This window comes from Lissotriton helveticus, chromosome 9, assembly GCF_964261635.1.
Source record: "Lissotriton helveticus chromosome 9, aLisHel1.1, whole genome shotgun sequence".
Taxonomy (NCBI): domain Eukaryota; kingdom Metazoa; phylum Chordata; class Amphibia; order Caudata; family Salamandridae; genus Lissotriton; species Lissotriton helveticus.
The window spans coordinates 1,142,397,571-1,142,424,989 of record NC_136070.1 but is presented as its reverse complement, the minus strand read 5'-3'; the positions used below and the strand labels follow the sequence as shown (position 1 = coordinate 1,142,424,989).

At 49.2% G+C, this 27,419-nt stretch overlaps 1 protein-coding gene across 4 annotated transcripts in view; it reads right to left on the bottom strand.

Moving 5' to 3' along the window:
• The window catches only part of LOC144782290 (protein TASOR-like), an 865,833-nt gene that overhangs the window by 449,795 nt on the left and 388,619 nt on the right, over positions 1 to 27,419 (bottom strand). The gene's annotated exons all lie outside the window — the stretch shown is intronic.

Genomic DNA, 27,419 nt, shown 5'->3' with positions numbered 1-27,419 from the left:
AACATATCCAATGCAAGCAAAAGTTAATGCTCAATACATTTGAGGCAATCATTTACAGCAGATTCCAAGGCATGAAAGAGTGACCAACTAGCAATTCTTCGAGTTTTTATTTATTTTGTGAAGGAATGGCTTAATACTTTTTTTGTATTTTCGGTAGATATGGACATTGTTAAAGTGATGTCGAGCGCGCAAATGACCTGACTGGAAAGATTTTCAGATTTCTCTGCTTCTATCTGCAAATATCAAGAATCATTTAACCAGAGATGTGCCTACATTAGATACATCTATATGCTGACTGTTTTTGGAATTGACTGGTTTAATTGTGGCAATGAGATTGATAATACTAATATTGATATGTTCTGAAAAAGAAAGCTAAAAGGTTAAAACAATAATTTGATTCCAATTTATTGGAATTTTTAATTTTGTATCAAGAGATGTTCACTTAATACATAAAGAAAATATTGCATGAGGGTTTGTTATTTGGTTATTAAATGATAACATTCTGCGTTTTAATCACATAAATTCTATAGAAAAAGCTCTGAAAGTTCATGAAATTTAAATGCATTATATTTTAGTCTATTTCTACTATTCTGTACAACCCTGGATTCATTTTGAACCTATTTCCATAGAGTTTTGATCCACAGAGGCATAACATTTGAATTGCGTATGTAAAAAGCAAATCTTTTTTGGATATTAAATTCAAACTTTCAGGCATGAATATCCTCACATCAAGTTAAATGCAATAGGGCCAGACTAAAGAGATTTATGGGATCTGGCTAAGAGGCAGATGTGGATGAAAATAAGTTACTTCCCTGTAACTGCAGTTATCCAGTATTGGTATCTTTCGTAGATGCACATTCTTGAATCATCCGCATTGTCTAAGTGGGAGTCCCATGGTACTTTAAATAAGCAGTAAGATAAAACTGTTATAGGCTTTAATGGCCCTAGTCCATGAATTTAATAGCCTATGCCGGTTTTAAAAAAGGACCAAACAAACTATAATCAATCAGGTGCTAGCACCCTGTAGAACATTCCCAAGAAAGGTTGAGACCTTCAGATTTTCCAGCATAAGTGGAAGTAATATCCCCAAGTATAAGGGGGGCCTCTCCGAGGAGGAAGGTGCGTTGTATGTGAATCTATGTAAGATATGAATACTGGAGTAATAGGCAAGTAACTTATTTTTTTATCCAGTATTAAGGTATCTTTCATAAATTCACATGCTTGAATCAGAATAGCCAGCAGTATCCTACGATGTACCTATCCTTAGTGGAGGGTGGGTATCAATAATATACATTTGCTGAGAATGCTTTGAAGAATAAATGCAAAAATCATACATGCATAAATACATAACCATAAGGTTATTGAGAATGACATGAACCATAGAAAAACAATTACAAGACTAAGTTAGGTATATATATATATATATGACATAGATGAACTGTAAATGAATATATATATATATATATATTCATTTACAGTTCATCTAAAATTCATCAATGGCTGAATGCTTTAATTCTGTTTGTAAAATCATTATAGAGCTTCCCATTTGATGTAAAAACTACAAAGTTCACCCAGGTGCAAACTGCTTTGAGACACTTGGTGCATTTTGTGCTTTAAAGATGGCAGCAATAATAATAATACTACTAAATATATATATATATATATATATATATATATATATATATATATATATATATATATATATATGGTAAATGCTACTTACCAGTATGCATCTGTTCTTGGCATGTAGAGCTGCAGAGTCTCACACTGAGCATTAGATCGCCACCTGGTGTTGGGCTCGGATGATTGCATGTTGTTGTCATCTTGGAAGAAGTCTTTGTAGTCACGAGATGGGTGACTCCTCCCTTGGACGATAGTGCGCATGGGCATCGACTCCATCCTTAGATTGTTTTTCGCCATGATGGGAAATGATGGAGTTAGTAGAAATAGAAAAAAAGGGATGTCCATGTATGTATACCTAATTAAGATAGAACTGGAAGGCGGGTGGAAGTGTGAGACTTTGCAGCTCTACATGCCAAGAACAGATGCATACTGGTAAGTAGCATTTACCGTTTGAGGCATAAAAGCTGCAGATCTCACACTGAGCATTGACTATACAGCAGTGTTTCCCCTAGCGGTGGTCGCCTCTGTTGCAGTACTTTGAAAGAGAGTTTTGAGGACAGCTTGGCCTAATGCAGCTTGTTGCTTTGCTTGCACATCAACACACTAGTGTTTAAGTGAAGGTATGTTTATTCAGGGCCTATATCATTTCAAAGCTTTATTCGACTTTAGTCATAAAAGCATACTTCCTAACCATGGTACAATAAATACTAAGCATAAAATAAAAAAAAAACCAATTGATTAAAAAACATATTAAACAAGAAAAGTCGATGCTGATAAGATCTAAGAACATGGATTAAAAAAACATTTAGAAAAAGAGTTTTAAAAACAGACGTCAATAAAGGAGGCAGTTATTAATACATATTAACTAGTAGGCTTTAGCAGCACGTAATCTTATTACCCACGCCCAGGCCAAAAATGTTGCTACGCCTATTGCCGGTAGTGCAGAGGAATCAGATGTTAAGATTCTAAGGGCTTGCGAGGAACAGCGAGTGCCCATGTTTCTACAAATTGGTTTTAACCATGTTCGCCGGGGGGTAACATATAGGGGGCAGACAAAAAACAAGTGTGCAATGTCTTCTATTTGATTTTTGCAATAATCGCAGTAGGCATCCTGCGATGAGGACCAGTTTTGTCTAAAAGCATTCACTGGGAGTGTTCCCACACGAAATTGGAAATATAATTTCCTGTCAAACGGACGTTCTATTAAATCCCAATATTTTTCATATGATGGAAGTTGTTTAAAGTCCAAGAAGCGAGATGACAGGGTGGATTGCAGGCCTTTACGGTACATTGTAGCATGCACTGAATCCCAATATATGTCCTTCAGTTGCTTTTTTGTTGGAAATAAGGCAACATCCGTGTTACCCCACAAATGGTCTAGGCCCAGTTTCCCTAGTGTACCCCGGAGCTCTTTTAGCCAAGTAATGCAGTGGAATCGGTCAAACTTCACAACATCAAGGAAAGCTGATACATAGTGGCTTAACTCTGGGGTTACCATTAGGCGCCTCCAATACAACAGAGGACGTAGGCGAGCAATATTTTCAATGCTTCTCCTACCTAATTCCATCTTTAATGGGATTATGGGGGTACTCTGTGGGGCCCCAACAAGCCCTCGCATAAATCTATTTTCCGCCCGCCCCAGATTACCTAGGTTCGAAAATCCCCAGAGCTCAGACCCATATAAGCATGCACTCAGTACCTTCATGCTATAAATTTCGAGCGCACAGTTAATGGGTCTTGTCAAAGATGTATTATGTTTGATGGAGACCGCACCTGCTAGCTGATTAAATTTCAATAATGCCATGTCAGTGTGTGATTTCCATTTCATGTCATGTTGGAGAATAATGCCTAGGTAAGTAAAGGCATCTACCCTTTCCAGTGGTTCACCCTTATATTTTATTACCCCATTGAAAGCCGATTTGGAACTTAGACACATGAATTTGGTTTTACTGGTGTTTAATTCCAAACCACGGCTGTCACAAAAGTCCCCAAAAGCGTCCACCGCTTTCTGCAAACCACTGGGCGTACGCGATAGCAAAAGCGTATCGTCCGCGAACATTAGTACGGGGACGTGTACACCTGCTACCAATGGGGCGTCAGTTGGGGATTTATTTAAGAATTCCACAATTCCGTTTATATAAATTGAAAAGAGCGTTGGGGCCAGGACGCAACCTTGCCTCACCCCCCGTTCAACTGGAAAACGGGCCGTCACTTCCCCCTGTTTGCCCCACCTTATTTTTGCAAAATTATTTTCGTGGAGGCGGACAAGTAAAGTGAGGAGCTCTCCGCTAATTCCCACATTAGCCAGAGTTTCCCACAATTTTTCTCTCTGGACCAGATCAAATGCAGCTTTTAGGTCCACAAAGACTGCATACAATCTACTATTCCGGAGTGTTACATTTCTCCAATAGATGGCTAAAAAATAAAAAACTTGGTCAACACTGCTAGTCAAAGGGCGAAAGCCTGCTTGGAATGGCGACAATATATTTTGGTCTACGATCCACTGCTGTAACTTGTTCTGGACCATACGACCCATTATTTTCTGTGCGGTGTCAATTAAGCTAATGGGTCTGTAGTTTTTTGCCAGCGTTTTATCCCCCTTTTTAAATATAGGGATAATTTCAGCCCCTTTCCATGAGGGAGGAACTTCTCCACCCATGGCTATTGCATTGGCCAACCAATTAAAATATGTGCAATATGTATTGTAGACCATGTTGCTGCTTTGCATTTGTATTCTAGAGGAATGTTCATTAAGAAGGCCATAGAGGCTCCTAGTTTGTGTGTGGAGTGCGCTCTAGGAGGAATTGTTAATGTACGTTTTGCTTTTTGATAGCATATTTGTATGCATCTTACAATACACCTAGCAATTCCAGCTTTAGAGATGGGGTTGCCTTTATGTGGTGGTGAGAAAGCTAAAAACAATTGTTTTGTTTTGCGAAAGGTTTTTACAAACAATGGTTCTGTCGGGTAGGACAAAAGGGATTTGACGATGCTCTTAATGCAGTTGGGGGGGAAAGCTCTCTGACAATCACAAATCTGTGATCTAACACTTGATAAATAGGACGTGTGTATGTGTATAGATGAAAATGTTTCACTGTATATATATTTCACCACCTGAGCACCATGCACAAATGTCACTCAATTGCACTTTATCATTTAACTCAACAGTCTGCGAATGTAATGTATATATATATATCATTGAATGAAGTAATTCTGATAAAATTACACAGTACAATCATTTGATCTCGCGTCCTATTTATTAAGTGTTAGATCCCAGATTTGTGATTGTCAGAGAGTTTTCCCCCCAACTGCATTAGGAGCATCGTCAAATCACTTCTGTCCTTCCTGACAGAACCATTGTTTGTGTAATCATTAACTACCCAGGTTCTGAGGGACACAGGGTTACCCCTTTTTCTTTAATTGCGAAACGTTTTAGTCCTATCAATGTAATATAGAAGGGCTCTTTTTACGTCTAGGGTGTGTTTTGAAAAAACACTGGCAACTCTACTGATTGGTTTAGATGAAATGGAGTAATGACTTTAGGATGGAATTTTGGATTTGTTCTTCGGACCACTTTGTTACGGTGTATTTGTAAAAATGGTTCTTGTATAGTGAAAGCCTGAATCTCACTCACTCTCCAGAGAGAGGTAATAGCAATAAGGAAAGCTGTTTTCCATGTGAGGAATTGCAGTTCACATTTGTGTAAAGGTTCAAAAGGGGGTCCCATGAGCCTGGTAAGAACAATGTTTAGGTTCCACACTGGAGAGGGTGGTAACCTAGGAGGAATGATTCTTTTCAATCCTTCCATAAATACTTTAATGGCAGGTACCCTAAATAATGACAGATGTTGTCTATTTTGTAGGTACGCAGCAATGGCTGCAAGATGAAGCCCTATAGATGAATATGCTAGATTACATCTTTGTAAGAGTAGAAGGTAGCAGATGATATTTTGGATAGAAGCATCCAGTGGATCAATTTGATTATTGTTGCAGTAAATAGCAAATCATTTCCATTTTGCTGCATAGCAGGCTCTAGTAGTAGGTCTTCTGGCTTCCTTAATGATATTCATACAGTCTGGTGGTAGGTTAAGGTAACCAAACTTTAAGACTTCAGGAGCCAGATAGCTAGATTCAGTTGATTTGGATCTGGATGTCTGATGTCTCCATGGTTCTGCGTAGGCATGGATGGTGTCAGACACACTTTTTGGTGTGGAACTATTGAGAGTTCTAGCAGAGTTGTGAACCACGGTTGTTGTGCCCATGTGGGTGCTACTAGGATTATCTTGAGAGACTGTTGTCTGCGTACTACTAGTGGTATTAGTGGGAGTGGCGGAAAAGCGTACGCAAATCTGCCTGACCATTTCATCCATATGGCATTGCCCTTGGACAACCGGTGTGGAAACCTGGCGGCGAAGGTTGTGCATTTTGTGTTTTCGTGTGTGGCAAACAGATCTATGTCTGGATGACCCCACTTGTGAAAGAATGGTAGAAGAACTTTCTGATGTCGTTCCCATTAGTGAATCTGTTGTGTCTGCAGACTTAACAGATCTGCTATCTGATTGTGAACACCTGGAAGGTGCTCTGCTAGCAGATACATTTTTTGTGGAATGGCCCATCTCCAAATGTTCTGTGCGAGCTGGGACAGTTGCAGAGAGTGTGTCTCCCCCCCCCCCCTGTTTTTTCATATAGTACATGGCTGTCATGTTTTCCGTCCGGACCAGGACAGTCTTGTTCTGTGCATGTACTTGGAAGGACGTGAGTGCTAGGCATATTGCTAGCAGCTCTAGGTGATTGATGTGGAGCATTTTTGTTGAATGGTCCATTTCCCTTCAGTTGTATGGTGTAGGAGATGGGCTCCCCATCCTGTTAGGGATGCATCTGTTGTAAGTACTATTTGTGGAACAGGCTCAAGGAACTGCCGCCCTCTGGACAAGTTTTTGGTGTTCCACCACTGCAGAGAGCGATGTGTGAGGCTGTTTACCAACACCAGGTCTGTAAGTTGTCCTTGAGCCTGGTTCCACTGATGTGCTAGACATTCTTGCAATGGGCACATTTGCAGTCTTGCATATGGAATCATAAACATGCATGATGCCATCAAGACTATTAGTTGCATGAACACTCTGGCTGGGAGAGAGTGTTGTGTTTGAAATTTTGTGACTAAGGCTTGGATGCTCTGTATCCTGGCTGGACTAGGATAAGCTAGAGCTGTGTTTATTGTAGCCGTTGGGTATTGATGTACATGAAAGGGCTGAAGATGTGACTTGATGTAGTTGATTGTGAATCCCAAGTTGTGCAATGTTTGAATTGTTTGTAATGTGTGTTGGGCACACTGATTGAACGACTTGGCTTTTATAAGCCAATCGTCTAGGTATGGGAAGACATGGATGTGTTGTCTTCTGAGATGTGCCGCTACTACTGCTAGGCACTTTATAAACACTCTTGGTGCAGTTGTGACTCGGAATGGAAGGACTTTGAACTGATAGTGTTGTCCTTCTAGCACAAACCTTAGATACTTCCTGTGAGAAGGATGTATGGGAATGTGGAAGTAGGCGTCCTTGAGATCTAGTGTAGTAAGGAAATCGCCTTGTTGCAACAATGGGAGCACTTGTAAAATGATCATATGAAAATGATCTGAGTGTATATATAGATTGAGTGGCCTGAGGTCGAGAATTGGTCTTAGTGTCCCGTCCTTCTTGGGTATTAGGAAATACAGCGAGTAAACCCCTGTTCCTTGATTATGTAATGGAACTATTTCTTTTGCAATGATAGAACCTCTTGTTTGAGCAGCGTTAGATGTTCTGTAGACATTGGGCGCTGTCTGGGTGGTATATGTGGAGGGGTAGCTGTAAGTTCTAGGCAGTAGCCATACTGGATAATCTGTCTTACCCACTTTTCTGTTGTGATGGAATTCCAGACAGGTAGAACTGTGTTAGTCTGCCCCCTACAGGAGTGGAATGCTGTTGGGGAAGCAGAAGGAAGTCACTGTTTTGTGTTGGGAGAGGTTTGATTATTGTTATTTCCTTGACCTCTTCCCTTATTGTTGTTGCTTCTATAGCCTCCTCTAAAATATAGTCTATTGGAAGATGTTTGTGTATTGGTTTTAAAGGAAGCTGAATTGTCTGCTCCAGCTTGTTTGGAGCCTCCTCTGTAAAAGGAGCAACGAAAGGAGCCTCGTGCTTGGGTGGACTGCGGAGCTCCCATAGATTTGTCTGTATCAGTGTCTTTCTTCATTTTCTCAAGTGCTGTGTCTACCTCTTGACCAAAAAATTGTTGTTGGTTGAATGTCAGATTTAAGATGGATGTTTGCACTTCCTGCTTAAATCCTGAAATTCCACGCATGTAATCTAAGTAGGACACTAGTGTTTATTGCTGTAGATTCAGTGTCTGCTACAGCTAGTGCGCACTTGATTGAGGCATTTGAGATTAGCCTACCCAAGGTCATTGGTCATTAGCCTGTGCTTTATATTGGTCAGGTAGATGTTGTAAAAGTGTTTCTAACTGATCATAGTGAGCCCTGTCGTATCTTGTGAGGAGGGCTAGTGTGTTAGCTATGCGCCATGTATTGCTATCTTGGGCAGCTATTCTCTTGCCAGAAGCGTCTATTATTTTTGACTCCTTATCAGGAGGTGGTCACCTGATGTCTGTGAGTTTGCTCGTTTTCTGGGGTAGCTGTCCCTTAATGTAGGCAGGATCCCCAGGAGCAGTTCTGTACTTTTTCTCTATTCTTGGCTTTATGATCTTAGCTCGTACAGGATCTTTAAACACTTCTGGGGCATGCTTAATGACCCCTTTAATCATAGGTAGTATTTGAACTGACTTTTGGGAGTGTTCAAAAGTATCTAGCAAAAAATCTTTTTCTGCCTCATCTGAGTGCATTGTCACATTATGATAGATGGCAGCCCTATTGAGTAAGTGTCCAAATCCGATATCTTCTGGAGGGGATGGTTTGGATGGGTATGGATTTGGATCTGGGATATCTGGTACATCCTGTGGGTTTGGGTACTCCCAGTCTGGTGCATCCTGTGGGTTTGGGTACTCCCAGTCTGGTGCATCCTGTGGGTTTGGGTACTCCCAGTCTGGTGCATCACTTGGGTAGGGAAAAGGCACATCTGGGTCTCCCCCTTCCCCTAGGTATATAGTCATCATCATTCTGAGGTGGTGTATGTGGAGGTGAAGAATGAGGAGGAGAATTTTGTGGTGACAGATTTGAAGGAAGAGGAGGTGAAGGAGAGGGTACAGGAGAAGAAGGGTGCATAGGTGATGTGGCAGAATCCTTGTTTTTGACAGGCACTGGAGGTGTAGGTACTGTATCTAACTTCCTCTTTCTGTGTAGCATAGTAGAGACATGTCCTGTTTGTGGATCAATGTAGATCCTTTTTTGCAAAGGATCAGGTTGAAAAAGCTCCTCTTCTTGAGGACCCGCTTTCGGCGTCGATTTTTTCGGTTCCTGGCATGGTTGTAGTTTGTCTTTAGCCTTAGGAGCTGGTATAGAGTCCTTTGGCGTAGTTTTCGACACCAAAGATATTGTCTTTGGAGTCGAGGCCTATTTCGTGGGCTTGGAAGCATCGGAAGCAGGCTTTGTGGGTTTCGGCACCTAAGATTTCGGGCTGTAAGCGGTTTTGGTCAGCTTGGAAGCGTCGGAAACAGGCTTCATTGTTTTTGGAGCCGTCTTGTCTTTAGGAGTCGACGGTTTCGGAGTGCGTTTCGGAACCAGGACTTCTTTCGGTTCCGAGGGAGCTGGTGGTATCGGCACGTGCAGTTTGCTCAGTATGGAGCTACCGGAAGGCTTTTTAATATTTTCTTCGGAGCCGGGCACGATGGCGAGGCTTTCGAAGCTGTGTTTCGGTCGCGACTGAGCCCTGAAGGCGGAGTTTTTACCTTTGCCTTCGATTTAGGTGTTGGGGCTGGGGTAGGGGCAGTAGTACTCACGCGTTGACCCTGAGGTATGGAGTCATCGGAGTCGTCTGCCTCAGATATGATTTGGAGATCATCGGAATCTTCCTCTGGGACACATGGACCTTCGTCGAAGATATCCACCGGTTCCGGAGCCAATCTCTGCATATCGTGTCAACTGGCCCTCCGATCTCGAATGGTCTTTTTGGATCGAAAGGATGCATAAGCTGTACAGCTCGACTCGTCCTGGCGATAAGCACAGGTTACACACCTCATGATGGTCGCTGCGTGGAAATTTTGCTCCACACTCTGGCATCTCTTGAACGGCGTCCTTTCCATGAGTTGTAGGCCTCACGGCCGTGGATAGGCTCAACGGCCCACGTCGACGACCGGAATCGATGTGATGAGGTCGAGTCGATAGTTATTGATATCGAAAGTTGTTTGGTAAAGTTTTTACGCGTCGAACTACTGGAAAAGTAGATTTCGAACCGGAGCGGAAAAGTTACATCCAAACCCCGTGGAGGAAAAAAACGATTTAAGGATAGAGTCGATGCCCATGTGCACTATCAGCCAAGGGAGGAGTCCCTCATCTTGTGACTACAAAGACTTTTTCCAAGACGACAACAAATGTAAATGTAAATGTCATGGTACTTATAGAGCGCACTGTCACCAGACGGTCACCTTGCGGTGTCGCCTATTCGGCTTCCTGGCGCTGATACTCATACCGCTGTGGAACCCCTCCTGGCTTTCCCTGGGATGTGTCCACTCCTGGGCACCCCCAGGGTGAAGCCAGGCATCCTTAGCGCTGTTGGGGCCGGTGTGGAGGCTAAGCAAGCTATTGCCCAGAGTTGCAGCGTGGGGCCCGTGATTAGAATAGGCACCGAGGCGAGAATTAACAGGTCCGAGGAAATTGAGCCCGAAACCCCACCGTGGCGGGAATCAAACCCTGGTCCCTGGCCAGAACTCTGCATCAGGGTCTGCCGCTTTAACCATTGAGCCACACTCCTCCACTCCAACAATATGCAATCATCCGAGCCCAACACCAGGTGGCGATCTAATGCTCAGTGTGACATATGCAGCTCATATGCCTCGAACGCACAAGTTACTTACCTTCGGTAACGACATATTTGTAAGAAACAGTAGTTAGTATTAGATTCCTTACCTTAGAATATCCCCAGGCGTCAGACTGGATCCGGAAATGTTTGCGTAGCAGTACCCATGCGCGTCGGTAGGCGTCGTCCGCGGCTCTGTGTCCGTCGTCGGCGCTGTGATGACATCGTCGGAGTACTTAGACGCCGCCTCCCCGCGCTGACGTCAGTTCTTATACACAGCTTTTCCGCGTCAGAAACGCAGAGCCATGATAAAAACCAACACTGGTGCCATGAAACTAGGGCCCTGAAAGGGGATGACCTTAACTCTAGATATCGGTTCGCAGAACGGGGAGGATGGATAGGGCGGTAAGGAATCTAATACTAACTGCTGTTTCTTAGAGATATATCGTTACCGAAGGTAAGTAACTTGTGCATCTGAAAGAAACAGGTTAGTATTAGATTAATTACCTTAGAATAGATACCCCAGCAATACCAACCCCGGTGGTGGGTCTGCGAACCAATGATCACACCAGAAAGTCCTGGAGGACAGAACGGCCAAAGAAGCCATCCCTCCGGACTTGGCTGTCCAGGCAGTAGTGTCTTGCAAACGTGTGCAGCGAGGCCCACGTAGCTGCCTGACAAATGTCCTGCAAGCGGACTCCCCGGCCCAGAGCAGTAGTAGCCGCCGTGGCCAGAGTGGAATGGGCCCTCAGCCCAACCCGAGGCTCCTTTTTAGCCAAAGAGTAGCATGCCTTGATGCACAACACGACCCACCAAGAGATGGTCCGTTTGTGCACCGCCCGCCCCTTCTTTGCGCCCACGTAACCAACAAAGAGTTGGTCATCCACCCGGAACTGGCGTGTGCGATCTAGATAGAATGACAGCGCACTTTTTGGGTCCAGACGGTGGAGCCGCTCTTCCTCTTTAGAGGGATGCGGAGGCGGAAAGAAGGTGGGCAAGGTGATGGACTGCCCGATGTGAAAGGCTGTGACAACCTTGGGCAGGAAAGAGGGTCTTGTACGCAACACAACCTTGTCCGGATGGACAGAAAGGAAAGGACGTTCAGAGGAAAGAGGCTGGAGCTCACTCACTCTCCTGGCAGAGGTGATGGCAACCAGGAAAGCAGTCTTCAGAGTAAGAAGGCGAAGAGGACAGTTATGAAGCGGCTCAAAAGGAGAACACATCAGGTAAGTCAAAACCAGATTCAAGTCCCACTGGGGCATCACTAAAGGAACAGGGGGAAACATATGAGTGATGCCCTTCAAGAATCTGTTATTAATCGGGGACTTGAACAAAGAAGGCTGATCAGGTAGCCTCAAGAAGGCGGAAAGGGCAGAAAGGTAGCCCTTGATAGTGCCCAGAGCAGAGCCCTGCTGGGCAAGAGAAAGAAGGAAGAGGAGAACCTCAGAAAGGGGGGCAGAGAGTGGATCCACAGCCTTTGCTGTGCACCATGCCACAAATCTGTTCCACCTGCAGGCGTATACCGACTTTGTGGAGGGACGCCTGGCTGCCAGAATCACATTACAAGCTTCAGGAGGAGAGCCAAATGGCCTCAACTGTCGCCGCTCAATCTCCAAGCATGGAGGTGGAGACTGGACAGGTTCGGGTGGAGTACCGTCCCCTGCTGCTGTGACAGAAGGTCCTCATGAAGAGGCAGACCAATCAGGGGATCGAATGACCAGCTGGGTAGCTCGGGATACCAGTATCTTCGTGCCCAGACCGGAGCAACAAGGATGACTTGGGCCCAGTCGCGCTTGTCTTCTTCAGCACTCTGGGCAGAAGTGGTATAGGCAGAAAGGCGTACAACAGACCGCAACTCCACTCGCGACTCCGAGCGAGTGCCGCCTTGGAAATTCCAACGCGCAGAACTGATGACATTGCGCGTTCTCTTCGGTGGCGAATAGATCTAACCAAGGCTCTCCCCATTGCTGAAAGAGGCCTTGCGCCACGTCCGAGTTCAGACGCCATTCGTGATCCATCATGTCCCGACGGCTGAGTTCGTCCGCTCTGGCGTTCAGAGAACCTGCCAGGTGTTGAACCACCAGGGTCACGCCCTGCTGTTCCAGCCACTGCCAGAGGCGCAGAGCCTCCTGGCAAAGGGTCCACGACCCCACCCCACCCGGTTTGTTGCAGTAACACATGGCGGTGGTGTTGTCCGTGAACACCTGCACTACACTCCCCCGGACAGAGGGGATGAATGCCTTCAGTGCTAGACGAATCGCCTGCAGCTCCAAAAGGTTGATATGGAGCTGGGACTCCGCCGGAGACCAGAAGCCTCTGATCTCCGCCTCTCCCATATGGCCTCCCCAGCCCTGGAGGGACGCGTCCGTCACAACTACGTGTTCCGGCTGGGGAAGGGAGAGGGATCTGCCACTGACCCAATCGCGGTCCGTGAGCCACCACTGCAGCTGTCTCGCAGTGCCCTCCGAGATCAGGACATGGTCGGAAAGGTTGACCCGATGCTGGGCCCACTGAAACTTCAGGTCCCACTGCAGAGTCCGCATCCGCCACCGGGCGTGATGCACCAGAAGGATGCAGGAGGCCATCAGCCCCAGTAGCCGCAGCGTCAACCTGACCGATACCCGGGATAAAGGCTGAAAGAGTGGAATCATAGCCTGAATATCCCGGACCCGTTGCTCAGGAGGATAAACCCGAAACTGCGCCGAGTCGAGAACCGCTACGATGAAGAGGAGCTTCTGACAGGGACACAGGTGTGACTTTGGCACATGGAGGGAGAACCCCAGCTGATGCAGGATATCTGCCGGCGTCTGGAGGTGGCTGACGACTGTCTGGGGCGAGCCCGCCTTCAACAACCAGTCGTCGAGGTAGGGGAAGACAGAAACCCCTACCCTGCGCAGATGAGCTGCGACCACCGCCATCACCTTTGTGAACACCCGTGGGGCGCTGGTAAGGCCGAAGGGGAGCACGGTAAATTGAAAGTGCTCATGGCCAACCGTGAACCGCAGGTAGCGCCAGTGGGCCGGCAGGACGGGGATGTGGAAATAAGCGTCCTGCAAGTCCAACGCTACCATCCAGTCTTCTGGGTCCAGGGCAGCTAGGACCTGAGCTAGTGCCAGCATTTTGAACTTCTCCTTCCGGAGGAAGCCGTTGACGTTCCGTAGGTCCAAGATAGGGCGTAGGCCCCCTTTGCCCTTCTTGGGTACCAGAAAGTAGTGGGAGTAGCAACCACACCCTACTTCTGGCCCAGGAACGCGCTCGATAACCCCCTTGGCCAAGAGGGCCGTAACTTCCTCCTGCAGAAGTCGCAAATGATCCCCCGATACTCGGTGGCATGGTTGGAGGGGTTGCCTCGAAGGGGAGGGAGTAGGTAGCCCCTTCGGACAATTTGCAGCACTCACCTGTCCGACGTGACAGTGCGCCAGTGGAAGAGGTGATGGCGAACCCTGCCACCCACTGGCGTCACATGGGCCTGAAAACACGGACTAGGAAGGTTTTGCGGCAGGTGCTGCGGAGGGAGGTGTGGACTGGCCTCGCCGCTGTCCCCGACCGCCGTTACGGCGGTTTCCACGGCCACCACCGCGCTGCTGAACATTCTGCGGTGCGAGGCTGGCAGCTCGTGTGGGGGCGCCCCTTCCGTGGCCTCGAAAAGAGCGAAAGGCACCCGATTGCTGGCGTGGGGCCGAGAGGCCCAAGGACTTGGCCGTAGCCCTGGAGTCCTTGAAACGCTCAAGCGCATGGTCTGTCTTGTCGCCAAAGAGGCGACGGCCATCGAACGGCATGTCCAGAAGAGTGGACTGGACGTCGGCCGAAAAGTTGTCAGTCCTCAACCAGGCGTGGCGTCGAACCGCCACCGTCGTTGCCATCGCCCTGCCCAGTGGGTCCGTGGTATCCAGCCCACACCGGATGGAATATCGCGCTGCATCTCGACCCTCCGCAAGGGCTTGGGCGAGTTTAGCCCGGACCTCCTCCGGGCATTGTGGCAGCACGTCCGCAACCGTATCCCACAGGGTGTGGGTATAGCGGCCAAAGAGGCATGCGGTATTGACAGACCGCAGTCTCAAACTCAGGGACGAGAACACCTTCATCCAGAACTGTTCGGGAACGCGGTCTGGGAAGTAGACCAGGCTCTCGGGGGTGGGATGGGTGGACAAAAAGCATGGGTCGCCCGGAGCCGGGCGGTAGCGTCTGGCCACGTTCCTATCCACAGGCGGACCTGAGGCGGGCTTGGACCAAGTGCCCACAAGAACGTCACACAAGGCCTCATTAAACGGCAGCAGTGGCTCACTGGAGCTTGCCTGGGGTTTAAGGACCTCAGTGAGGTGGTTAGTCCGCACGGCCGCGACAGGGAGCTCAAGGTTTAAGGCCTTGGCCGCCCTCGTCAACACTACACTGTAAGCAGCCCCCTCCTCCGTAGCCACGGTGGGAGGGGAGACAAATCCAGTGTCTGGCGAAGTGTCAATACCACTGGCCTCCCCAAGCTCATATGTCCAGTCCTCTTGAGACTGGCATTCCTCTGCCAGAGGGTCAGCAGACCCCTCCCAATCACCCTCGTCACCCATCTCCTGTAGAACAGGTTCAACAGACGGGGCCTCCTCATAGAAATAAAAATCTCCAAAGACCGTTGGAAGCGGCGCCCAGCGGTGCAGTTCCGGCGCCAGAGTAGGACCGAAGGGAACATTGGGGACGGCGTCCACAAGGGGCGCCGGGGGTGACACCCGCGGGACCGGCGCCGGTGAGGTCGTGAGGTCGACCGGCGACGACCCGGATCCGGAAGCGGATCCGGTGAGGTCCTGCGTCGAGGCCGAAGCACCCGACCCGCTAGGGCCTCCAGCCGGGGCCGCTGGGCCCGAAGGCGCCATGGAACCCGGCTGAGGAGGGAGGGACCTCATGGCCATGAGGTACCGCTCGATCTCCTCCGGCGTCGCGCCATGCCCAGGGACCCGAAGGTGTGGGGCAGGCGGCGACGCCTGCGACTCGGTCGGAGCCGTGTGGGTGGAATCACCCGAACCCCCGGCCGCATCGCGCGAGCGTCGGGGTGGGTCGGAGGAACGATGACGCCTCTCCGACCTCTCATGCCTCTTACCTGAGGACTTGGATCCCGATGACCGATGTCCACTCCCGGAGCTGCGAGGACTTCGACCGCGCGACCGGTCCCTCAACCTCCCGTGGGAACGGGACCTGGAGTGGCATGGGGCCGAATGCCGGAGCTCGAGCCGCTTGCGGGACCGCACCCGCCTATCTTTCGACGTCAGGGCCCGGCAGTCGGGGCAGGTACGGTCGTCGTGGTCGAGGCCTAAACACTTCAGGCACCGGCGATGGGGGTCGGTAACCGACATCAGTCGGTCGCACTTGGAACAGGGTTTGAACCCCGGCATCCCTACCGGCACCGTCGGAGTCGAAGACTCGAGTAGAAAAATGATCAAAAAGATCGAAAAGTTTAGTCAAAAAAGACTAAGGGGTAGAGCTTCTCCGGATCTGCGCTAGCTGGCGCGGAAAAAAGAACTGACGTCAGCGCGCATGGGCGGCGTCTAAGTACTCCGACGACATCATTCCGGCGCTAACGACGCCGACGATGGACGCGGACGACGCCTGCCGGCGCGCAGGGGTATTGCTGTGCAAAATTTTCCGGATCCAGTCTGACGCCTGGGGATATTCTAAGGTAAGGAATCTATCACTAACGTGTCTCTTTCAGATATGGGCTTTATCTAAAGTGATTAGACGTAGAGCAATGGAAAACCGGCGATTCGTGAGAAATCGATGGGAGGGATGAAACCTAAGACCCAAACCACGAATCTGTCCGAGTGGTTATAGTGCTAAGTGAGTTTGCTGATTACGGCGACTAGTGTCTTTGATCCAATAAAAAAGTGCTCGGCGCTGCGAAGGATGCTTTAATGGTCAAAACCTGCATGCTGAAACGATGGGTGTATTTCAAGGGGTTTAAGACTTACTAAGTCTGGTGAAGGTACTATACAGAGTGGCACATGTGACAAGCCAAGTGTTTAATTGCAGTTGGACTAAGTGCCGCGATTCGTCTGTGGGATGTGCGGCAGTGGGTGGTGTGAATAGAGGAGGCCACGGTGTTGTGATAAGGTGGCAGAAAAATCCACCCGGCTGTGCGTTATGTCCTCGTGTAATAATGTCGGGATTGGAGCGGGGACTTGTCAGAGTATAGTTGAGGACCCTTACCATTACGGCATATTTTGGGAGCAATTAGGTGATTGAAGGAGGTCCAGGCGGGGAGTCAAGCTTCCTAGGAGGGTGGGAGAGAGGAAAGAGTGAGGGCTCGGGCAGAGGCATTGAGGATTGGCGGTAATTCGATGTGTCTGTCCCATTTGAATTACCTTAACCGCCTTGCTGTGTCCACTGTTGGAGGGACAAAAAACGGGGTCCGCGGCTGCTGCTGCAATTTACCTCGGGAACCCTGCGCGGTCTAACCGGCATCACCTCAAGGGGTGGCGGGTTGGTTTTGTGCGTGAGCTAGGGAATTGGAGAAAAATGGGGGCAGTAAGGTGGGTGAAAAAACCATAAGGAAGCTAGTACGCTACTGGTGGCTCGGGATGCAAGGGGTCCGCTTACCTCAAGGAGTCTCAACGAGTTGTGGCAACGATGTGCTGCTAGCGTTCAGTGCGCGATGGCAGGAACGTTTGGTGATGGGCCAGCTATGCTTATAATTGGCATGTAGGACGCCATGTTCGGTGTCACGTGAGCATTAGAGAACGGACACGAACTACTCCTGGACGCTCGTGTGGGCGCCATCTTGGAGAGGGAAAGGGAATTTGCAACGCGCTTGTGTGGGCGCCATCATGGAAGGTGTAATCCTTAATGTAGAGAGCAATAAATCTTGTTGGGAGGGTATCAATTCTAAGCGCCAGATCGGAAGGTGAAATATTAGGGCGGACATGATAAAGTGGTGCCCCAAGTGCATGGTGTATCGCGAATTGAAAGTGAGGCTGTGTGTACCCGGCGCAAGTGATTTTTAAAGTGTCTCAGAAATCAGTAAAAATAAAGTTACATGATAAAACAATGTCCAATTGGAGACTAAAACAATTAAACTTATTTACATTAAGATATTGAATATGCTACTTACCAGTATGCATCTGTTCTTGGCATGTAGGGCTGCTGACATTCATATCTATAGCATAGATCGCCGCCTAGTGTTGGGTCCGGATGATTGCACATTGTTGTCCTGGAAGAGTCTTCGAAGTATCACGAGATAGGTGGCTCCTCCCCTGGACTACAGTGCGCATGGGCATCGACTCCATCCTCAGATTGTTTTTAGCCATTGTGGCAAAGATGGAGTGTAAGAGTGTAAGCGATGACCATGCTAAGAGTAAGTGTAAAAAGTCTGCAGCCGCTACAGGCGCCGGGGAGGAGGGCGGGCGATATGAATGTCAGCAGCCCTACATGCCAAGAACAGATGCATACTGGTAAGTAGCATATTCAGTTCGAGGCATGTGGGCTGCTGAATTCATATCTATAGCATAGAATACATAGCAGTTCCTCCATTAACGGCGGCCGCCTGTGCCAGCTGCAGAAGTCTGAAAAAGTGGTTTAAGAACAGCCTGCCCTACAGCTGCCTGCTGCTTGGAGTGCACATCTACACAGTAATGTTTAGTAAATGTGTGTGGTGTAGACCATGTGGCTGCTCTACAGATATCTTCCAAAGGGATATTACCAAGGAAAGCCATAGAGGCCCCCAACTTGCGGGTGGAGTGTACTCTGGGAGGGACCGTTAAAGTGCGCTTAGCCTTGTGATAGCAAATCTGAATGCACTTAACGATCCACCTGGCTATACCTGCTTTGGAAATGGGGCTGCCTTTGCGCTGGGCAGAAAAGGCAACAAAGAGTTGTTGTGTCTTCCTAAAGTCCTTGGTCCTATCGATGTAGTACATCAGAGCACGTTTGACATCAAGAGTGTGGAGCATTCTTTCGGCCACCGCAAGGTTTTGCCCCTTCTCCCTGAGCAAGCCAGACCAGAAGTAGTGCGTAGTACCATCTTAAGTCGACTTGACTATTGCAACGCACTGCTTCTGGAGGCCCCGTTAACACTCATGGGCAAGCTTCAAAGGGTGCAAAATATGGCTGCCAAACTTGCCCTTTCCCGTCCCTACTATAGCTCTTCCACGGCAGCGTTGCAGGAACTCCATTGGCTTCCGGTCCACCTACGCGTACGCTACAAGGCAGCGTGTATTGTGTTCTGGGCTATCCATAGCCTGGGCCCATTCCCTCTGCGGCGTATGTTTGCCTGGTACGTTCCATCTCGCGCCCTGCGTTCCTCGTCGTCCAGGTTACTTGTAGTCCCGCGCTTCCAGAGAGTGAGGATGGGCGGTCGCTCGTTCAGAGTAGCGGCGGCCAAACTTTGGAACTCCCTGCCCCTATCCCTGAAAAGTCTTGAGGAACTGTCAGCCTTTAGAAAGGCTTGGAAAACTTACCTTTTCCCTAGGTTGGGTTGAGCCGTTGCTTTGCTTGGTCCATGAGTCAAAAGCGCCAGGATGCCCTTGGTGGTGATAGGTGCGCTATATAAGTATACCACAATACACAATACAATACAATACCGTCTCCGGGTTTTGAAAGAACGCGGGCAGTTCAATGGTCTGATTGACATGGAACTGCGAAACCACTTTAGGAAGAAATTTAGGGTTAGTGCGCAGCACCACCCTGTTGGAGTGAATTTGAATGAATGGCTCTTGTACAGCGAGCGCCTGTAGCTCACAAACACGTCGGAGAGACGTAATGGCAATGAGAAAAGCCACTTTCCACGTCAAGAACTGAATCTCACATGAATGTAGAGGCTCAAAAGGTGGGCCCATCAACCTGGTGAGGACCACATTGAGGTTCCATACAGGAGCCGGCGGGGTCCTGGGAGGGATGACCCGCTTCAGTCCTTCTAGGAAGGCTTTAATGGCAGGCACTCTGAAAACGGAGAGATGCTGCCTGTTTTGGAGATAAGCCGCTATGGCGGATAAGTGTATCCGAATGCAAGCATATGCAAGATTGTATTTGTAAAGATGCAACAAATAACATATGATGTTGGGAATGGATGCATCAAGCGGGTTGATGTTGTGTTCAGTACAGTAAACGACAAACCGCTTCCATTTTGCTGCATAGCAGGCTCTAGTGGTGGGCTTTCTCGCCTCCCGAATGATATCCATGCATTCTGGAGGCAAGTCAAGGTAGCCAAACTCTAAGACCTCAGGAGCCAGATCGCCAGATTGAGCTGTTGCGGATCTGGATGCTGAATGTCGCCATGGTTCTGCGTCAAAAGCCTGGGTGTGAGGTGCAGCCGTTGATGCGGTACCACGGAGAGTTCTAGAAACGTGGTGTACCATGGCTGGCGTGCCCACGTTGGAGCAACCAGGATGAGTGTCATCGAGTGTTGCTTTAGCTTTCTTGCCACCAGCGGTATGAGAGGTGCTGGGGGAAAAGCGTACGCAAATCTGCCTGACCAGTTCATCCACATCGCATTGCCCTGCGACTGTTGGTGAGGGAACCTGGCGGCAAAGCTTTGGCATTTGGCGTTTTCTAGGGGGGCGAACAGGTCTATCTCTGGATGACCCCACTGCCGGAAGTACGGGCGGAGTACTGATGGATGTATCTCCCACTCGTGCATTTGGTGGCTGTACCTGCTGAGCAAGTCCGCCATCTGATTGTCCTTGCCCGGGAGGTGTTCCGCCATGAGGAAAATGTTCCTATGAATGGCCCACTTCCACATGCTCTGAGCCAGATGAGACAACTGTGGAGAGTGTGTACCTCCCTGCTTCTGGATGTAGTACATGGCCGTCATGTTGTCCGTCCGGATCAACACGACCTTGTGGCACAGATGTACTTTGAATGCCTTCAGCGCCAGGAAGATTGCCATCAGTTCTAGGTAGTTGATGTGCATCTTCCTTTGCTGCGTTGTCCATAGTCCTTGCACAGTGTAGTGGAGTACATGAGCTCCCCATCCCTGGAGAGATGCGTCCGTCGTCAGGATAATCTGTGGCACAGGCTCCTGGAACGGTCGGCCCTTGCAAAGGTTGTGTGGAGTCCACCAATGCAGAGAGTTGTATGCCCGACCGGTCACCAACACTAGGTTGTTCAACTGTCCCTGAGCCAGAGTCCACTGATGCGCCAAGCATTCTTGGAGCAGACGCATATGTAACCTCGCGTGCGGGACTATGAAGATGCAGGAGGCCATCATGCCTATCAACTGCATGAACACTCTCGCTGGAAGTGAGTGTTGCGGTCTGAACTTTTGGATTAGTGACTGGATGTTGTCTATCCGCACTGAATTTGGCTGAGCCGTGGCCGCCAGAGTATCTATCGTCGCGCCCAGATACTGCCGCACATGGGCCGGCTGAAGGTGCGATTTCGGATAGTTCAGTGAGAAGCCCAGACCGTGAAGAAGGTGAATGGTGTGGGACATGTCGGCGGCGCACTGCTGGGCTGACTTTGCCTGAACCAGCCAGTCGTCCAGATAAGGGTAGACATGTACGTTCTGTCTCCTGAGGTGCGCAGCCACTGTCGCCAGACATTTGGTGAACACTCTGGAGGCTGTGGTCACTCCGAAAGGAAGGACCTTGAATTGATAATGCCGATTTTGAATGGTGAACGTGAGGTATTTCTTGTGGGAGGGATGGAGTGGAATGTGGAAGTAAGCATCCTTGAGGTCCAAGGTTGCGAGGAAGTCTCCCTGATTGAGCAATGGAAGAACTTGCTGCAGCGTTAGCATGTGGAAGTGTTCTGAGAGAATGTACTGATTTAGGGGCCTGAGGTCCAGAATAGGTCTGAGGGATCCGTCCTTCTTTGGGATTAAGAAGTACAGGGAGTACACTCCCGTGCCTTCTTCCTCCACTGGCACGAGCTCCATTGCGCCTTTTTACAGCATGACAAGAACCTCCTGCTGCAATAAGTGCAAATGCTCTGTGGACATAGGACGGTGTTTTGGTGGTATGTTGGGTGGAGTGGATGTGAGCTCCAAACAATAACCGAACTGGATAAGTTTCCTGACCCACCTGTCTGTGGTGATGGATTTCCAGACTGGCAGGAACTGCTGGAGTCTCCCCCCCGACAGGTGTGGAATGGTCGGGGGGCAGTGACAGGGCGTCACTGTTTGTTGGAGGCGGAGGAACGGGAGTTATTGTTGCCCCTGCCTCTGCCCTTGGCGCTGTTGCCCCGGTAACCTCCTCTACTTTGCTTGGTGTAAGAGGATTGCGCCCCACCTTTATTGAATTGTGTTTGATGGGACATCTGGCCTCTGGAAACATCTCTTGTTGCCTGAGCGACGAAAAGTGTTCCCTCTAAACTGTTGGGACTGAAGAGCTCCCATGGACTTAGCAGTCTCGGTATCCTTTTTTATTTTTTCCAGGGTGGTATCCACCTCAGGACCAAATAATCTGTCAGGGTTTACCGGCTGGTTGAGGATGGTAGTTTGTATCTCCGGCTTAAACCCGGAGATTCTTAGCCATACCTGACGTCTCAGCATCACACTGGTGTTTATTGCCCTGGCAGCAGTGTCCGCAACGTCAAGTGCACACTTAATGGAAGCGTTGGAGATGAGCTTCCCTTCCTGGATAAGCATCTCCGCTGCCTCTTTATATTGGTCTGGTAGATGTTGCAACAGGGTCTCTAGTGTGTCGTAGTGTGCCCTGTCGTATCTAGCCAAGAGTGCCTGTGTGTTAGAAATACGCCAGATATTGGCCGCCTGAGCTGCTACTCTCTTTCCTGATGCCTCCAGCACTTTGGATTCTTTGTCCGGGGGAGGAGCGTCACCAGTGGTCTGCGAATTCGCCCTCTTGCGGGCATTGGAAACGACCAGAGAGTCCAATGGCAACTGGCCCTTGATGTAAGTCGGATCGCCAGGTGCCGGTCTGTATTTCTTTTCAATTCTAGGGTTGACTACCCTTGACCGCGTGGGTTCGTTAAAAATGTCCGCAGCATGTTTCAGGACCCCCTTCAACATCGGGAGAGTTTTCACAGTCTTTTCAGCAGTGGAAAAAGTGTCAAAGAGGAAGTCCACCTCAACAGGGTCAGCGTGCAGCTCAACGTCGTGGTTCTTTGCCGCCCTCTCAATTAAGGCATTGAATGCCGCAGACTCCTCAGTGGGAGAGGTCTTGACGTTGTAGACCTGAGGGTCAAGGGCGGGCTGCTGATCCCCTTGGTCTCCTGTCTCTACCCATGAGTCCTGTTGTACATCAGGATCTGTGTTGGCAGGAAAGTTGTATTCCTCGTCCTCATCCCCAGCATCCTCCGCTTCCGAATAAGTGGGCGAGGGTGTGGCAAGTCTTGGAGGCCGAGGAGCCAGTGGCTCGACCAAGACCGGTGAATCCGAAGCAGGCTTTTTGCGCTTTAGAGGAATTGTGTATGACTCAAAAGGCTTTGTCGCCGTAATCTTCCTTTTGTAAAGCGTAAGCTTACCTGTGTCGGCATCGATGAAACGCTCCGACTGCTCCTCTACCAATGGTGGTCGATGCTTCAAGCCCCCAGTCGGGTGAGTAGGCTTCGACCCCGCAGAACCCTGCAAGTTCGCTTCGGGCACCGACCGTGGTGCGAAAGCCTTTGGTGCCACCTTCGGCGGCAACGTGAAGAGGATCGGCGTCGATGACTTTGACGTCGGGACGGATTGCTTCGGGGCGGAAGGGGTCTTGGGGTCTTCCGCAGCAGCTTTGTCCCTGATACGTTTTAGTGAGTCCGAGACTTGCTTCGTAAAGGAAGCGGACGGCTTTGTCGACACGACAGACGATCTCGGTCCACCAACGTGTGAAGACTCGAGCGTCGATGACTTGGGCTGTTCCGGCCGAGGCTTAGGAGCATCCTTCATAGGCGTGCTATGCCCCCTTCCGCGATAGACGGCGACGGCGACTGTTTCGGCTCGGCGGCCTGGGTAACCGTCTTCGGGGCCTTAGACTTCGGCTCGACGCCCTTGCTGGTCTTCGGCTCGATGCCCTTCTTGGACTTCGGCTCGACGCCTTTGTCAGACTCCGGCTCGACGCCCTTCTTGGACTTCGGCTCGACGCCCTTCTTGGACTTCGGCTCGACGCCCTTGCTTGACTCTGGCTCGACGCCCTTCTTGGTCCTCTGCTCGACGTTGTTGCCCGACTTCACCGGGTCGACAGCTTTCTTCGGCCTGGGCTGGCCCGACACCTCGGAAGACGAGGGTGTCGACAGTGGAGCAGACGTCTTCGGTTTCGATGGCGTTACAACTACTTTCTGTTGTGTCGATACCGAAGGTTTCACTTTCGGTTTCGACAATGGCGGCTCCGCCGAAGTGTCCGTAGCCGGGCCTGAAGGCGGGGCCGTGGATTCTAGTAGAAGGTCTTGGGTAAGGCCGTGTGGCGATCCCTCGACCTGAGCCTTCGTAATTGTTCGAACGGGGCATAGCTCTTCCTCTGAGCTATCTTTCATGGCCCCATAGGCCTCATTGTCGTCTCCTACCTCGTCGACGACTTCTTCTACGTCTAGGCCTTCGACATCCACTTCTTCTACGTCTAGGCCTTCGACATCCACTTGATAGTCGTAGTCGATTTCTTCAGCTGGAGGTGAAATCTGGATCTGAACTTCGTGTTCGTCCGCTTCTCCGCTGTCGAAGAGGTCCACCGGTGCCGGGGCCGACTGCCGGGCCTCCATGCGCGCCACGCGCCGAAGCCGAATCGTCTTCTTCGAACGAAACCTTGAACAAGCCATACAGTTGGCTTCATCGTGGTCCGGCGACAGGCACTTGTTGCACACCGGGTGGACGTCGATGTGTGGGTACTTCGATCCGCACACGGGACACTTCTTGAACGGGCTCCGTTCCATGTTGCGCCGTTGAAAGTCTTGCTGCGTCGACTGGGCCTCGATCACCGAAGAGTCACGCGACTCCCTGGATGTCCAACTCGGGAAGCGAGTCGGAACAGAACTGGGCACCGAACGCAAACAATACCGACTGTTCGAAAAAGGCCTTTTGGCCTCGAAAAGTTAATGTTGATTCCGAACTGGAGATAACGAAAGTACATCCGAACCCAATGGCTGAAAAAAACAATCTGAGGATGGAGTCGATGCCCATGCGCACTGTAGTCCAGGGGAGGAGCCACCTATCTCTTGATACTTCGAAGACTCTTCCAGGACAACAATGTGCAATCATCCGGACCCAACACTAGGCGGCGATCTATGCTATAGATATGAATTCAGCAGCCCACATGCCTCGAACATACAGTTTACAGGTAACCGGATTCCATTTTTTACATAGGGGCTCAGAGTAAACAGGGAGAAAGTAGAACTCATGGTTGGTTAGCTCATAATAAGGTTGTCCAGTCCTCAATTCTATTAAGTCCATTTCTTATAGAGTCAAAAATAATTATTGACTTGAGTTCTTCGCGATTGAGTAGCTGTGCCAAGTTGCCCCCTCTTTGTGGTAGTTTCACGACTTTCAGAATTGTCCAACGAATGTCGTCCTCATCATGATTGGCCTCCATGAAGTGATCTACCAACAGGGCATTCTGTGTCTTACATCTGATGCGACTCCTGTGTTGACAGATCCGTGTTTTTATTTTTTGAGTCGTTTGGCCGATGTATACTTTTTTGCAGGGACATTGTATCAAGTAAATTGCATTGCATGTGTTACAATTAGAAAAAGCACGACTTTGTACTGTTATGCTATTGAAGGTGAAACTTTTACCTTCCATTGTGAAAACACACACATTGCACCCCCCACATTTAGCGTGTCCAAGAATGGGGGACAGACCCCAAGCAGATTCAAGAGTGGTGGAGGGAGCTGGGGTTGGTAAGGCTGCTCTGACCAAATGGTCCTTTAAATTCTTGCTTCTTCTAAAGGCATATAAAGGTCTCTCAATGTTGAGGATACCTGCATTTATGATGTATAATCATTTTCCGCAGTTTGTTGGACACAGGACAAAATGTTGTAACACATGCTATTCGTTTTAGCTCTTTTTTGGGTTTGGGGGTAAGGAGGGCATCCCTGGGGCAATACCAAGCCCTTTTCTATGCGTTTCGAACAATTCTTTTTGGATATCCACGGTCTTTTAATTTAGAGGATAGAGTGGTTGCCTCTCTGAAATAATCCTCTTTACAGGAGCAGTTCCTTCTAATTCTCAAAAATTGAGAGTATGGAAGAGAATCCGAGATGCAGGGATGTCACTCCTTCACTCAAAGGGAGATATCTTCAGATGTCCTTGATGCCCACAGGTCTTTTGGAGAACCTGGATGAAGCACAGACACAGATGATGCAGAAGACTAGAAGAACAGCGAGACCAGGAGCAGCAGGAGTCTTCTTTGGTGCAGTCTTGGTTCCTGTCAAAGTCCAACGAAGTCCAATTGTCCAGACGGATGAAGAGTGACATAGTTTCAGGATGGAGTCTGGTCCCACGACAAATCTGAGGACTCACCCAAAGGGGAGCCCTTAAATCCCCTAAGGAAAGGGTTGGAACCACTTGGGGGTCCATCCCAGAGGAGGGGCTGGACATAGGGGAGGATACTCCCGTGACCTTTATCCAGTTTATCGCCAGAGTGGGAACCAGGGGTTCCTGAACTGGTTCCAATTGAAGTATGCAAGGAGGGCACCATCTGTGCCCTTCAAAGCAGTCTGGTGGCGCTGGCAAGCGCCCCACCCCAGACCAATACACTACGTCCTTTCTGGAAGGATGTCTACCTTCTTGTGCTTGAGCTTGGCTCAGCAGCAAGAGGACCGAACCAGGTCTGTGGTCGATAGCAGCACTACCTTGTAGGTAGACCATGAAAGGCTGTTACCAGGAGTACAGAGTGGTCGCAGAAGGGACCCCCCAGTACAAGGGATCACACTTCCAACACTGTAATCTGTGTTGGGGTAAGATTCCAACATGTTGATACCAAACATGACCAGGTTTGGTGCTGCCATTATATAGTTAGTAAACAACAACAGCAGTATAACCCGTAGACCAGGTTGAGAACCGGGTAAGTGATAACAAACAGCAATGTCTCAACTGGATTCAATAAGGAAGACAATTACACAAGCATGTACACGACCTTGCAACGAAAAGAAAGAGACTCCTGATAGTTTGTTTGAAGGTGCTCATGGCATCATGTATTTAAGAAATAACACTTTATCCATAACAGTTTCAAACAGCACTATGAGCATGAGTTGTGGCGGCAATCAAGGAGGCAAAGTGCACGTAGTGCTTGTGACAAGAGAATGACGGCGCAAGTGACTAGTGAAGAACATTACGGTGGCGCAAAGTGACAGAGTGGTAAAAAGCTGTATAACATTTTCAATGGTTTAGTACAAATGATTATATACAATGACTGTACAAAGTTTTATTTTGGAAGAACCAAAGTGAGAAAACGCGCCGTAAGTTGAGCTGAGGGAGGGATCGACGGCGTTTCGGTCCTATTCATTCAGGATCATCATCAGGACCGGATTGCCTAAACTAACAAGTGCTGAAGAGATAGGCAAGCATGTATGAAAAAATCCAACTTGTGAAGACGCTGCAAGTGTCTAGCGTGATGAGGGATCCTCCTACTCGAAGGAAGGTGGGCTCCTGCGAGATAACCAGGATTCAGAGGGCTGAATAGATCCTGGTTAAATTTGCAGCGGAAGTGCTGCTGGAAGAGATTAGTCGTCTGTAGTTGGGACTCATAAATGGCTGGGTATGCAGTGTCGGAGCCCCGAACTACTGCAATTCTGACGTCAGGACCATGAATGAATTGGCAGGATGAGTGTCGTAGTCCAGGAGGAGCCGAAGAGCAGGGTCGGTTCCCCGATCCTTACGTGTGGATCAGCAAATGGTGACGTGAGTAGGCACCTAAAGCCAGCCCGAGTATCTAAAGATACACGGCCAACGCCGCACACGTTTGTGGCGGTTCTGCTTCTCCTCCGCGTCCCTCCAGACCTCGGATTCAC